We start from the raw sequence: 15,400 nt of genomic DNA on the forward strand, positions 1-15,400 counted from the left end.
TCCTTACAAACTTCTATATAGATTACTTATCTTGGGTATTGTTCAAATTCTGTATCTATTCATAATTTTTTAATTTCTCTATTTTATGTACAATCTCTCCTCTGGTTAGGGTGTGGTTCAAGGAATATGTAGTATCACTGTCCTAAAGCTACATAATTTTGACTTGTTCTTTTCCTATAGATGTGAGGCTATTGATACTGTTACAGTTTCAGTATGAAATATCGCCACAAATTAAAGTGTTGAATGCTTTGTTCCCAGTTGGTAGCATTATTCTGGAAGGTTCGAGAAACCTTAGGAGGTAGGGCCCAGCAGGAGGAAGTAAGTCACTGAGAATGTGTTTCTATAGGATGTATCTTATCTTTAGTGCCTTCTGTCTCCCATGTTTTCCACAAATAAGTAACCTCCGTTATGTGCCTCTTGCTTTGATGTTTAACTTCATTATGGGATTTGGGAAGGCAGCATTTGAAACTGTGAGCTAAAATATACCTTTCATTTTATTAAGGTGGCCTTTTGAAAAAGACTAAAATGATAGTTCAAGTCTCATAGCTTTAAATTCACATTGGAAAAGTAGTTGAGGATTAAATGAAGTTATGCATTCAAGTAGCTAATCACAACTACAGAGAGTAGTAAACTGTGACTTTTTATATCATAACTTTTATTATTATTCTTTCGCTATCTTCATCAGATCATTATCATTCACTGTTGTTGACCATGAAATCCTAGAACTGGCTTGGATCAGGTCAATTGTACCCAGAGAAAGTGATATTTCCGAGATACTTGTTATTTATATAATAAGAAAAGAACAAATGAAATGTCATATAGGCAAAAGCTTTTTTTGTTCACCATAGATTATTTATCAACTACCTAGTAGAATTCCTTGAACATTTGCATATTTGAAAAAGTTTTTTTTTTGTTGTCAAAATTTTAGGCTTTCAGTAAATGGCCTAGTTTGGGTTAACTTGTCTATTTAACTATTGTTGTTTATTATATGTTTTCTATCACTATGAGGGAAATTCTTGACAGTGGCAATAAAAATTTGATTTGATGAAAGCATGCTTTCAAGTTTGCAAATTTTAGCTAAATTATATATATGGTTGTATTAGATTGGAGCTTGATTTAACTTATTTAAATGTAATTCTAACTTTATAGGTAAATTAACATGAATAATATCTTTCTTGATATGTATCTTATTATGTTTTCAGCAATTTATTTTACTGAAAACTGTAATACTACAAGGGATAGGGAGAAAAAAAATCTCAGTAGAGTGAAAATATCAGCAACAAAGCACAATAAAACAGGTGTACCTAAATAGGTCTACCAGGAACATTTTGTGATTAGCATCTTTTAAAGGCTTCTGTTGAGAAACCATGTTTTCATAACAAGGTCGGGGAGTATGAAACCTGTGATACTTCCTTCTGAGATTGCTACAATTTGCGAAAACAATAAAAACCTGCTAAAAACATTTATATGTTTTTAAATGTTGCAATCTAGAAATCCCACTGATATTTGTGGTGGGAGATTTGCCGAAGGCTACATAACCCTGCTTGTACATTGCCAGGACTGCAATCTGTTTTATGACAAAACAGATTCATTTATCTCCAAATAAATAAATTACTTTTGTGAACATTTAGAAACATTTGCATAATTAGGCTGTAAGATCTTAGCAGTCTTTTTCATAATAATTAAACTAATCTAATCTTGGACAGGATAAACAGACTTACTAGGATGAGTGCAGCCTTCAGGCAAGGAACTTACGGGATTCTACAGGAACTGTAAGGCTGATGATGTCTGTTAATTATGCAAGGCTTTACTCCCCAGTAATAGCGGCGTTTGTATTGCCTGAAGCTCAGATAACTACTCCTAGGCACATAAAATTAGACTCTACTTTTTTTGACATTCTCTTAAAATAAAAACAAAGAGATACTTCAAAATGATTATATGCTTTCAAGGAGGAGGGCACTAGCTTCCTACCGATGGGTCTGAAGCTGCATACAATTGTCCCATTATTTAGTCATGTCATCCTGATTATCTTCAGATCTAGTATTTTTCAGAGGGTGTACAGATGCACAGAGCTGAGGCTCAATGGAAGAATGCAAATGATTGATTTTATTTCAATCCACAGAACTTCCTGGAATCCTAGATTTGAAAAATGAAGCTACTTTACATCGAATGTCACCTCAAAGATGGCTCATTTTATAAAATGAGAATATAAAAAGAGACTATGGCGAAATTAAATAAAAAATAATGTTTTTAAAATTTTAACTTTCTTACCAAGTATTTTTTTTTAATTAGGCAGGTTGGTCCATGTAGTAGTTTTAATGTGGACTTAACTATAGAGAACTTTCCTGCTCATAGATAGCCTTAAAAATCAAAAGTGTAAAATGACCCATTACAGTTTAACAGATGAATTTTATGAATTATTTGATAAATTGTATATACTATCATGGAGATCACATCTTGGGCTTCCCCAAGTCCCCAGGATCTCTGTTAAAACAACACAATGAGAAACACAGAACATATTGTAGAATATAAGATTTTATTACAGAGTTAAGTGGAGCACTCTCAAGGGGTAAGAGTAGAGAATGGCCAAAAGTTTCATGCTATTTCTAAAGTTTCTAAAACAAGCAGCTATTCTTGAGGACTTTGTACCATGCTGGTGATTATGCTACCTGTATGGACAGAGCCCTAAAAGGAAAAGACAACACTGAATACTTCAAAAGCTTCCTGTTATGCAGTAGTCAATTGTGTATTTAGCATACTGGAACCTAGTTTGGATAGTCATTCATTAATGACCTTCTGGGCACTTGAGAAAATCATGTCTTTTCTGGGGTCAAAGACATACTCATGTCCCATTTAATTTTGAAGTGGGGAGAGGATTCATGTAGCTTACACTTCTGTGTCACTGTTCATCAGTGACAAAAGTCAGGGCAGGAACTCAATCAAGACCTAGAACACATTTAAAATTTCTAAAAATTAGAACATAATTACATCATTTCCTCTTTCCTTTCCTCTGTGCAACCCTTCTCACATACACCACTTTGAGTAGCAGTCCTGTTGTTTCCATCCTTGGATTTACAGACCATTCATTGATGAGGGAGTGATACAGTCCTATGTATTTAATTTGAAGGATACTCAAGACAGTAAAACCAAGGACTGAAGCTGCAGGACTGGTGATTAAGATCTAGAGACCAAGAATGGAAAGTATATACCATAGATATTCTAACTTGAGGAGAGGAGACTGGGAAATAGAAGAGAAAGAGAAGTAAATAATCAATTTATTAGTTCTCAAAGATCTTTCTTTCAATGAAAGCATGATCAATGATTGCTTCTTAGTCCTACAAAGTTTGTTATTAATAACTTAGAATCTCATTAAATAGATATTAAATATTTTAGATTAGATTTACTTGTTTAACTGTGAACATGACTTGAGTCAAATCCTCTTCTAGGTATGTTTTGCTTTTTTAAATTTCTCATCTATTTTATTAAGATTATTTATTTCTCCTTTCCTTTCGCTCTGAGAATGTATATTCTCCTACTTTTAGAAATCACAAACATAATAAGGTAAATCACATATTTCTTTATTCAATGTTCTAGTGTTTTGACTGTTATGGGGTAACCAACAACTTTTAAATTTGATTTGAGGCCTGCTCCATAAGAGTGAATTATGCTTAGTACTGTAAACTTGTTTAAAAACAAAGAAACAGAAAATAAAACAAAACAAAAAACATGGCTGGATATGTCATAGGCTATAGGTTAGAATCTACTGTTTCTATTTTGCTAAATGGTCATGTTGTCAAATTTCCTTCTAAATATTTATATTCATATCCATAGGTTTGTGTTGCTCTCAACATTTCTCAGAGAAGCATTGTTTTGTAGTGTACAGCAATCAATGAAGAGATTCATAGCTGGTCAAAGACTCTTATCTGGTCCTAAGAATAAGTTACTGTGAGTTCCCAGCTCTAAATGAGACATCTTTATCCATTCTCTGCTAAAAAAATATTCAAAAAGAACATTACACAAGAAGAGGCAAAAAGAATGTAACAATCAGAAGACGGGGAGGAGTGGTGTGAAAAGCTGTCCTCTGGACTTGACATGGCTGTTGCATACAAGACTTCACACTAGCTCTTGTTACTGGTACAAGATCTATGCAAGAACAAGTCAACACAAATTCCAGCATGGACTGGGAAGGTACTCTCCAGGCTTAACTAAGTGGCTATTGGCAGTTGATATGTATTGAGAGACAGAGAGATACTTTTTTTTGGGGGGTATGGCCACTGCTTATTGTACATGCTCCAGTAGATAGGCTCACACCCCTGCACATATGTGACACAAGTAAATGTAATTGGTCATTACAAGAAAGAAGGAGGATTAGGAGAATCAGCAGCAGCAGCAGAAGAAGAAGCAGAAGAAGAAGCAGCAGAAGAAGCAGAAGCAGAAGCAGAAGCAGAAGCAGAAGCAGCAGCAGCAGCAGCAGCAGCAGCAGCAGCAGCAGCAGCAGCAGAAGAAGAAGAAGAAGAAGAAGAAGAAGAAGAAGAAGAAGAAGAAGAAAGAAGAAGAAGAAAGACATGAATCTTGGAGGGGAACTTGTTGTAGAAAATAGATGAGTGACATCCAGCAGCTGGTGGAAGTAGAAGCAGACATCCACAACTAATCACTGAACTGAACTGGAATCCAGTTGCAGAGAAGGAGGAGTGAAGAGCAAAGGGGTCCAGACCAGGCTGGTGAAACTCACAGAAATAGCTGCCCTGAACAACGGGGAACTCTTGCTCCCCAGACTGATATCTGGGATACCAGCATGGACTGATCCAGACCCCAGGAACATAGGTTTCAGTGAGGAAACCTCGGAAATCTATGGGACCTCTTGTAGTAAGTAGTTCAGTCCTTATCCCTAGCATAGGTGTGCACTTTGGGAGCCCATTCCACATAAAGGGATACTCCCTGAGCCAAGACACACGGGGGTGGGCCTAGGCCCTATCCCGAAGGATACAACAGACACTGATGACCCCCTATGGAAGGCCTCACCACCCAGGGGGAGCAGAAAGAATATGTGATAGGTAGGGTTTAAGTTGGTGGGCGGTAGGGGAGGACGGGAAGAAAAAGGGAACTTGGGTTGTTATATAAAACAATCTTGTTTCTAATTCAAATAAAAAAATCTGCAAAAAAGAAAATAGATGAGTGAATGACTTCTTTTGATTGTATACATGTATGAAATACTAAAAGAATCATTTTTAAAAGTATGATTGTCACACTTTTAATTTAACATCTGCTTTGGATAGATTAGCTGTTACAGGACAGGAGAGATGACTTAGTGGTTTGCCATGCATATTGCTCTTGCAGAGGAGCAGAGAAGTTCGTAGGGTCCTAGTATCACATCTGTAACTCCAGACCCAGGAGATCCAATATCCTTTCTGTTCCTTACACATTGGAATATATTTACAAGGTCTTTTACTCTTTCCCTAACTCCAAGACTTATGAATGGTCTTGTGGAAAGTAGGAAGCTGTGTCAATATGTTGCTGCTTTTCTGTTACAATTTGGATTTTGAATGTTGCTAAAAGCCTTTGTGTTGAAGGTTGGGTCTACTTTCAGCATTTGGGAGGTTGTGGAATCTTAGGAGATGGAGAAAGTAGAAGTTAGATAACTTGGAGAAGTTAGATTAATAATCCCCGTGAGGGAAATAATGGAGACCTCATCCTTTACTATCTCTCCATGATTTATGGATGATATTAGGAGAGCAGCTTTTCCAATGTATATGTCTGCCATGATGTACTGTATTGTTACAGATCCACAGGTAACAAGGCCAGGTAACCTTGGACTAAGATCTCTAGAGCTTTGCGGAAAAATGAGCATTTCTTCTCTGAAAGCTGATTTCCTCATATATTTTGTTACAGTGATAGGACATCGACTGACCATCCTCTTTCTATTACCCTTGTGTTCTTTAAATGGCTGTTCTTCCATTACCTCATTATCTCTATGGATATAGCCCAGGCAGGAGAGGCCTTCATACTCCCCATTCAGAGATCATCTTGCCTTTGCATTCTGGGAATACAGTTCTTCCACTGTCTTCCATTTCTAGAACTGCAAGTGACATTTTTATAAATTTTTATTTAAATTAAAACAATCTTCTTTTACATATCAGTCCCAGTTTCCTCTCTCTCCCATCCTCCCATGTCCCCCACCAACCCCCCCATCCTACCCCCCAACCACTCTACGGTGAGGGCTCCCATGGGGAATCATCAAAGACTGTCACATCATTTGGGGGGAGGGCCTAGGCCCTCTTCCATGTATCTGGGCTGAGAGAGTATCCCTCCATGGGGAATGGGCTCCCAAAGCCCATTCGTGCACTAGGGATAAATACTGGTTCCACTTTCAGAATTCCCATAGACTGCCCAGGTCTCCTGACACCCGTGTTCAGGGGGCCTGGTTCAGTCCTATGTTGGTTCCCCAGCTGTCACACTGGGGTCCCTGCATTCCAATTGCTCAGGTGGTGTTTTTGAGGGTTTCCCCAACATGGTCTTGACTCATTTGCTCCTCCCTCCTCCCTCTTTACAACCAGATTCCAGGAGTTCGGCTCAGGGCTTAGCTGTGGATCTCTGCTTCTTCTTCTATCAGCTACTGGATGAAGGCTTTAGCATGGCATTTACGGTAGTCATCAAACTCATTATAGGGGAAGGGCATTTAATATAGCCTCTCTGCTATTTCTTAGATTCCTTGTAGATTTCTGGACATTTCCCTAGTGCCAGATTTCTCTTTAAACCTACAAGGCTCCCTCTGTTATGGTGTCTCTTTTCTTGCTCTTCTCTATTCTTCCCCTGACTCAATCAATCTTCCTGATCCCTCATGTTCTGCTCCCCTCTCCTCTTCAATCCCCCTCTTTCTCCTCCCTCCCACTTTCCCCATGCTCCCAATTTGCTCAGGAGATCTTGTCCCTTTCCCCTTCTCTGGGGGACCATGCATGTCTCTCTTAGGGTCCTTCTTATTTTGTTGCTTCTCTGGGGTTGTGGATTGAAGGCTAGCTATCCTTTGCTCTATGTCTAATATCCATATGTAAGTGAGTATACCATATTTGTCTTTCTGTGCCTTGGTTACATCACTCAGGATGGTTTCTTCCAGTTCCATCCATTTGCCTGCAAATTTCAAGATTTCATTGTTTTTTCCCCACTGTGTAGTATTCCATTGTATAAATGTACCACATTTTCTTTATCTATTCTTCAGCTGAGGGGCATCTAAGTTGCTTCCAGCTTGTGGCTCTTACAAATAATACTGCTATGAACATAGATGAACAGATGTCCTTGTGGTATGAATGTACATCCTTTGAGTATATGCCTAAGAGTGGAATCGCTGGATCTTGAGGTAGACTGATACCCATTTTCCTGAGGAACTGCCATACTGATTTCCAAAGTGGTCGTACAAGTTTGTACTCCCACCAGCAATGGAGGAGTGTTCCCCTTTCTCCACATCCTCTCTAACATAAGTTGTCATTGGTGTTTTTGATCTTAGCCATTCTGATTAGTGTAAGATGAAATCTCAGAGTGGTTTTGATTTGTATTTCCCTGATGACTAACGATTTTGAGCAATTTCTTAAGTGTCTTTTAGGCATTTTAGATTTCTCTTTTGAGAATTCTCTATTTAGTTCTGTACCCCACTTTTTAATTGGATTATTTGGTGTTTTGGAGACTAGCTTCTTGAGTTCTTTGTATATTTTGGAGATCAGCCCTCTGTCAGATGTGGGGTTGGTGAATATCTTTTCCCATTGTGTGGGCTGCTGTTTTGTCTTGTTGACTGTGTCTTTTGTCTTACAGAAGCTTCTCAGTTTCCAGAGGTCTCATATACTAATTGTCAATCTCAGTGTCTGTGCTAGTAGTGTTATGCTTAGGAAGTAGTCTCCTGTGCCAATGTATTCAAGGGTGCTCCCCACTTTCTCTACTAAGAGGTTCAGTGTGGCTGGATTTATGAGGTCTCTGATCCATTCAACTGAAGTTTTGTGCTTGGTGATTTCTATCTATCTATCTATCTATCTATCTATCTATCTATCTATCTATGGATCTATTTGCAATCTTCTACATGTCAGCATCCAGTATGTCAGCACCATTTGTTGAAGATATTATCTTTAATCCATTGCATAATTTTAGCTTCTTTGTCAAAAATCAGGTGTGCATAGGTGTGTGGATTAATATCAGGGTCTTCAATTCTATTCCATTGGTCTACCAGTCTATTTTTTATGATTTACAGATTTTTAAATAATTTCTAAAATTTGAATTAGAAAGATTATTTTATATGTCAATCCCAGTTCTCTCTCCCTCCCATCCTCCCTTGCCCCCCCCCAATAACACCCTACCTATTCCATTTCCTTTCTGCTCCTCAGAGAGGGTGAATCCTTCTTTAGGGGGTCTTCAGAGTCTGTCATATCCTTTGGGATAGGGCCTAGGCCCACCCACTTGTGTCTAGGCTCAGGGAGTATCCCTCTATGTGGGATGGGCTCCCAAAGTCCATTCCAATGCTAGAGATAAGTACTGATCTACTACAAGGAACCCCATAGATCTCCAAGGTCTCCTCACTGACACCTACATTCCTGGGGTTTGGATCAGTCCCATCTGGTTTTCCAGCTATCAGTCTGGGGACCAAGTGCTCTCCCTTGTTCAGGTCAGCTGTTTCTTTGGCTTTCACCAGCCTGGTCTAGACCCCTTTGCTCATCATTCCTCCTCTGCAACTGGATTCCCATCGTATCTATTTTTTAGGCCAATACCAAGCTGTTTTCCTTACTATAGCTCTTTAGTAGAGCTTAAAGTCAGGGATGGTGATGCCTCTGGAAGTTCTTTTATTGTACAGGGTTGTTTTGGCTATCCTGTTTTTTTTTTTTTCATGTAAAGTTGAGTATTAGTCTTTCACTCCTTGAATTTATACATTATTATAGGTTGGAAATGTCCACAATATTGTTCAATGCACTGTCATTTAAAGTTAAAAATACATAGAGAGTCTAAATTTCTGACAATGGTCAAATTAATAAGTAATCTTGATTAACATAATATATAATAGAATGACAGGGATGTCCTTTTGTGAATATGTTTCTCTTATTGGTTGGTGAATAAAACACTGATTGATCAATAGCCAGGCAAGAGGTATAGGCAGGGCTATGAGAGGAAGGAGGAAGAAGAGAGAGGGAAGTCTTAGAAGAGAAGCCATGTAGAGACCGGGAACAAGATGTATCAGATATCTTCTGGTAAGATAAGGCCACGTAGAAATACATAGATTAGTAGTTATGGGTGAATAATTAAAAGAGAGCTAGCCAGTAAGAAGCCCTAGCCATGGAGCAATAGTTTATAAATTAATATGTCTTTTGTGTTTATTTGAAGCAAAGTGGCTGTGGACCAGGCAGGACAAGAACCTCCAGATAAAGTAGAATTAAATTGGGATCAGCATTACTACTTTTATTCAAATGCTGACAGGGAATCTCCTGGTTGGGTAGTTTTCAATCTGAGGAGTTTTTGCAGTCTAGGAAAAAAAAAACAAACAGAAATGGCTAGACAGCAAAAGTGAGTTAGGTTTGCAATTTCTACAGTGCCTAGAAATGCAAGGTATATACTGGAATGGACTATGGACAGTAGGCCTTTTAGTGTGGAGCCTTGGTAGCCCTGTTGTGCATCTAGAGAAGACAATTGTGAACTATTTGAATGTCCTTCAAGACTATAGATGTGTAAGTTTAGGGCCAAATGAAGCAATAACTCAGATCTTAAAGTGACAAATGAGATAACCAGCGTGCAAAGTTTTTTTTTTTCTTGAAACAGAAAGAGTTCCAAAGGGTCCTTGATAAAGAATTGACTAATGAGTAATAGTGTCAATCATGGAGTTGTCAAGTTGGGGGGAAACTTGTGTCAGTAGGTCAATCCCTACCATATTATGCTGATATTCTTGTTCCTAGGCTAAAGGACCTTTTGATTCTCAATTTCCTTAAAATTTATAGCCCCTAAGTATAATGGTAGAGACCATATGATTTCTTGATACTCTTTACTCCACTGAGCACACCTTCCCACTTTTTGATGTGTAAATTCATTTGTTTGCTTATTACCTTGTTCCCATAAAATTATGGCACAAGAAATAAGAAGCATAAGAATAGGGGTTGATTCTCCCCTGACAGTCAAGGACCTATGTCTTTGTGATTATGAGGCCAAATAACTACATGGGGTGGGTGACTGCTGCTCTGGGCCCTGAATTTTAATGATGCAACAAGTTATTTTGTTCAAGGTTTCTGTGGAACTCTCTTAGGTCAGTAAGGAGCCTCTTTCTCCCCTGTTACCTCTGCCTTTCTCCATTAGAGAGTAAAATTTAAATGCTCTGTAGTAGGTTAGTATGTAGTATGTTAGTAAGTATATTACACAGAAATAAAACTGTATCCACATTAGTAGAAATTAACAATAGAATAAAATCAAGATTTTTTGAAAGGTGTTCCTAATCTTCCTAGTGATAGTCTACTAACATGTTTCATATTATTTATTGTTTCATTTGAAAACACACACACACACACACACACACACACACACACACACACACACACACATATCTGTGTGGGTGTATATGCAAGTACATGTATGTGTGTGGTTGTGTGTGCTTTCTTTCCATGGACAAAGTCAAGAATAGGGCATTGCAGCTCCCAGTCCTGGAGTTAACATTTGTGTATGGGATGCCTGTTTTTTTTTTAATGTGGGTAATGGCATCCAAGCTTCAATTCTCATGATAAAGCAGCAAGCGCCCTTAACCAGTGAGCAATCTCTCATAGCCCCTCCTCCCTTTTTAATTGTAAATTTTGCTTAAACCTTTGTAAACATACAATTTTATAATCTGCTTTTTCAAACATTACAGTAAGATTTCCTTGTATTATCAATATTTCAATCTAAGAGTTTAATAGTTATATTGTATCAGAATTTACTTGTTAATTTACCCACTGAGGGAAACTTAAATGGTTTCTGATTTTTATACTCTAAATGACCTTGTAATGAACAGTTGTGTGTTTCAGATGACTGTAAGTCACAGTATATAAGTTTCCATACATATGTACATACATACAATAATAGCACATGGAATGCTTCTCTCAGAATAGTGCATGGATTCACTGAAGTCTTTCAGACTTGAGAACCCATTATTATAGAGTAGATATACTAAATAAGTGAATAAAAATTCTCTTGCATTTTAGCATGCACTCATTTGATTACTACTGAGGATAAATGAACATAAGGTTTTACTAGATGTGTACATTGCCTTTTTGTTTCCCCAGGGCTAAAGTCCAGAGCTCAGGCTTTAAGCATGACGTATGCATGCTCTAATACTGCACTCAAGCACCAGTTCATATTTCCTGTCTTGTTAGTTGTCTGATCAGAGGCCAATAAAGGAAGTGAGAGAATGGGCTTTGAGAAAAAAAAAATGCCTCCACCATGGTTCTTCCATTCTGCTCTCGGTACTCATGATTGATTATTATTGTTGTTACTATGGTCTTACTGTTTCTCTGACTATTACCAGCCCAATTTTCTCCAACTATCCTCTTGGCTGGTTGGGTGGTTGATTGATTTGTCACATCTTTTCTTTTGCTTCTGCAGAAATAAAATTCTGTTTATGACCTTAACTTTCTCATGATTTCAACCATGACCTGAAAGAAAACAACTTTCTTCTTCAATTTAAAACTGCACCAGAAGACAAACACTGCATTTCCTCTCTCATATGAGGAGCATAGCTTCAATTTTTCCTTCTGTGTTGTTAGCATGGGGTAAAGATGGAAATGAGGAAGCTAGAAATGGGTCATTGGCAGGCAGATGCACTTAGGGAGGAGGAATGGTAGAATGCAGGTAAAATAAAAGTAGATGGGAAATATTGGGTACCCGAAAGGTTCAAGTAGATAGTGGAATAATGGGGATATGGAAATGAGGGGGGTTAGAGAGAGATGTAACCAAAATGAAGTGTGCGTGAAATAGCTATTTTGGAACCTATGATCAATCAACGTTAAAAAAAATTCAATAAGGATATAGTGAAACATATGTAATGTGAATGAGCATGGGATGACTACAAGGAACTGAAGCTTTAAGTCTACTTAAATGGACTATGGTGTGTTAGCCAAAACTAAAGTTGTATGATGAATCCCACAGGTTGTAAGTTGATTAAAATATAATTTATCTTTTAAAAATGAGTTTGACAGAAGTACCCCAACATTAATAAGTGATGGTCCACCAGAAAGAAAGGGGCTATTAAATGAAAATCTCAGTGGCAGGCAAAGGTTACCTCTACACAAGTTATTTGTTAGAGAGTCCCCAGCAACACCCAAAATAATACAGGCGATTGCCAGTGCTCTTTGTTGCCAACCTTAGATATCCGATAAGTATATTGCTGAAAAAAACTATACACTTTGGTTGTAGAACATAGAGAAATATAATTGCTTTCTAGCTTCAATAATATAGAAAGATACTAACTAAATGAGCTTTTGGGTGAGAAAGGATGTTAATATTTTTATTCAGAACTGGATCTTGCCTGCTCCAATACTGACTTGCTAGGCAAGATGTGCTCACTGGTGCAGAAGTGGTGAGACTGTTTGTAGGGCTATGCAACCACTTACTCATAATCATAATGTATTTATGTGAGCAAAATAAATCTGTTTTTCAATAAACAAAATTGGCAAGGAATTATAGGATCTAGGCACAATTATGAAAAATGACTAATTTTGGATAAACCCAATGCTACCATACAAATAGAGAAAATGACACCAAAAGAAAAATAAGATGGGTTCCAAGTACCACAGAAACATGTCAGCATCAACTATGCTTTAGTCAATAGTGCCTAAACATGAGCTGAACAAGGACAACAGCAATAGACATGCTAACGTGGAAATCCCAGGTGGCCTCAATCATACAGTCACATACTTTTAAAATTGAAAGCCTGTTTGAATGTAAGGTCACTGAATAGGTAGATGATGCTGATTCATAAACCATAGTTTATTAAGCAAATATCTCAATATCACATATATGATACCCACAAGTTAGGCTTATGAGTATTGGTCTTGAAGGTCCTAGAGACCCCAGAACAAATAGGTTATTGCCATTGCTCTTGGGGGGTCACTAGAACTAGATGGTAATATTGCTAAATGGGTCTGGAGAGATGGATCAGTGATTAAGAGCACTGACTTCTCTTCCAGAGGAACCAAATTCAATTCCCAGCACCTACATGACCACTCACAATTATTTGTAACTCCAATTACAGGGTATTATATATCCTTTTCTGGCTGCCACAGGCAATGCATGTACATGGTACATAGATGTACATAGAGGCAAAACAGCCATGAACACAAAATTTAAAAATAAAACAACTAGACATAAAGACACCAAATAATCCAATTTAAAAATGGGATATAGTTCTAAACAGAGAATTCTCAATAGAAGAATCTCAAATGGCTGAATGATACTTAAGGAATTGCTCAACATCCTTAGCCATCAGGGAAATGCAAATCAAAACAACTCGGAGATAACATCTTACACCAGTCAGAATTGCTAAGATCAAACTCACCAATAATAGCTTATGTTATAAAGGATGTGAAGTAACGGGAACACTCCTCCATTGCTGGTGGGAGTGCCAACTTGTACAGCTACTTTGGAAATCAGTATGCTGATTTTGGGAATCAATCTACCTCAAGACCCAGCATTATCACTCTTGGGCATATGCCCAAAGAATACACTCTCATACCACAAGGACATTAGCTCAACTGTATTCATAGCAGCATTATTTGTAATAGCTAGATCCTGGAAACAACCCAGATGCCCTTCAACTGAAGAATGGATAAAGAAAATGTGGTACATTTACACAAAAGAGTACTCAGCAGTAAAACAAACAAGCAACTCCCCCCCCAAAAAAAACCCCAAAACAATGACATTGTGAAATTTGCAGGCAAATGGATGGAACTAGAAAAAACTATCCTGAGTGAGGTAACCCAGACCCAGAAAGACAAACATGGTATGTACTCACTCATAACTACATATTAAATGTAACACAAAGGATAACCAGCCTATAGTCCATGACTCTAGAGAAGGTAGGTAAGAAGGAGAACCCTAAGAGAGTCATACATGGATCCCCCTGGGAAGGGGAAATAGAAAAGATCTCCTGAGAAAATTGGAAGCTTGAGGTAAGGTAAGGGAAGGCAGAAGGGGAGGGGGAGGGCAGAAGGGAAGGGGGTAAGAGAACATGAGGGCACAATGGGTTGTTGAGATGGGGGAAGGACAGAGAGGGAGAGCAAGGAAAGAGATATCTTGATTGAGGGAGTCATTATGGGGCTAGTGAGAAACCTGGCACTAAGCAAATTCCCAGGAATCCAAGGATGACCTTAAGCATTAGTGAAGAGGGTACCTAAACTGGCCTTCCCCTGTAATCAGATTGATGACTACTTGAATTATCATCATAGAACCTTCATCCAGCAACTGATGGAAGCAGATGCAGAGATCCACAGCACTGGGCCAAAATCCCAGATTCCAGTTGAAGAGAGGGAGGATTGATAATATGAGCAAAGGGGTTAAGACCATTTTGGGGGTACCCACAGAAACAGCTGGCCTGAGCTAGTGGGAGCTCACTGAATCTGGGCTGACAGCAGGGGAACCTGCATAGGACCAAAGTAGGCCCTCTGAATGTGGGTGACAGTTGTGTGGCTTGGGTAGTCTGTGAGACCAGTATTTATCCCTAGTGATTGAACTGGCTTTTTGGAGCCCATTATCTTTGGAGGGATACCTTGCTCAGCTTAAATATGGGGGAGGGCTTTGGTCCTGCCTCAGAGTGATGTTCTAGACTTTGTTGACTCCCCATGGGAAGCCTGACCCTCTCTGAGGAGTGGATGGAGGATGGAATGGGGGGGAAGGTAGGAAGAGAAGGAGGAGGTGAGGGAGTAGGAACTGGGATTGATATGCAAAATGAGAAATGATTGTTTTAAAATTTAAAAAGTTAAAATAAAACAATAAAAAGGTAATATTACTGAAGACATCACCCACTTTGTAGCACATGAGAAATGAAACTGGAAATAAGTTGGAGTCCTCCTTCCCTGACTGGCTTTTTTAAAAACATTATTTATTTATTTATTTATTTATTTATTTATTTATTTATTTATTATGTATACAATATTCTGTCTGCATGTATCCCTGCAGGCCAGAAGAGGGCACCAGATCTCATTACAGATGGTTGTGAGCCATCATGTGGTTGCTGGGAATTGAACTCAAGACCTCTGGAAGATCAGCCAGTGCTCTTAACCTCTGAGCAAACTCTCCAGCCCCCCTGGCTAGCTTTTATTGTGCCAGAAGTTTCTATTTAGGCTTCTGGGGAGAAAAATCATCAGTGTCCTACCCAGCAATGGCCTCTGCATTTTATAATACTGACTAGCCAGGCAAGATA

This window comes from Cricetulus griseus, chromosome 4 (assembly GCF_003668045.3).
Source record: "Cricetulus griseus strain 17A/GY chromosome 4, alternate assembly CriGri-PICRH-1.0, whole genome shotgun sequence".
Classification (NCBI taxonomy): domain Eukaryota; kingdom Metazoa; phylum Chordata; class Mammalia; order Rodentia; family Cricetidae; genus Cricetulus; species Cricetulus griseus.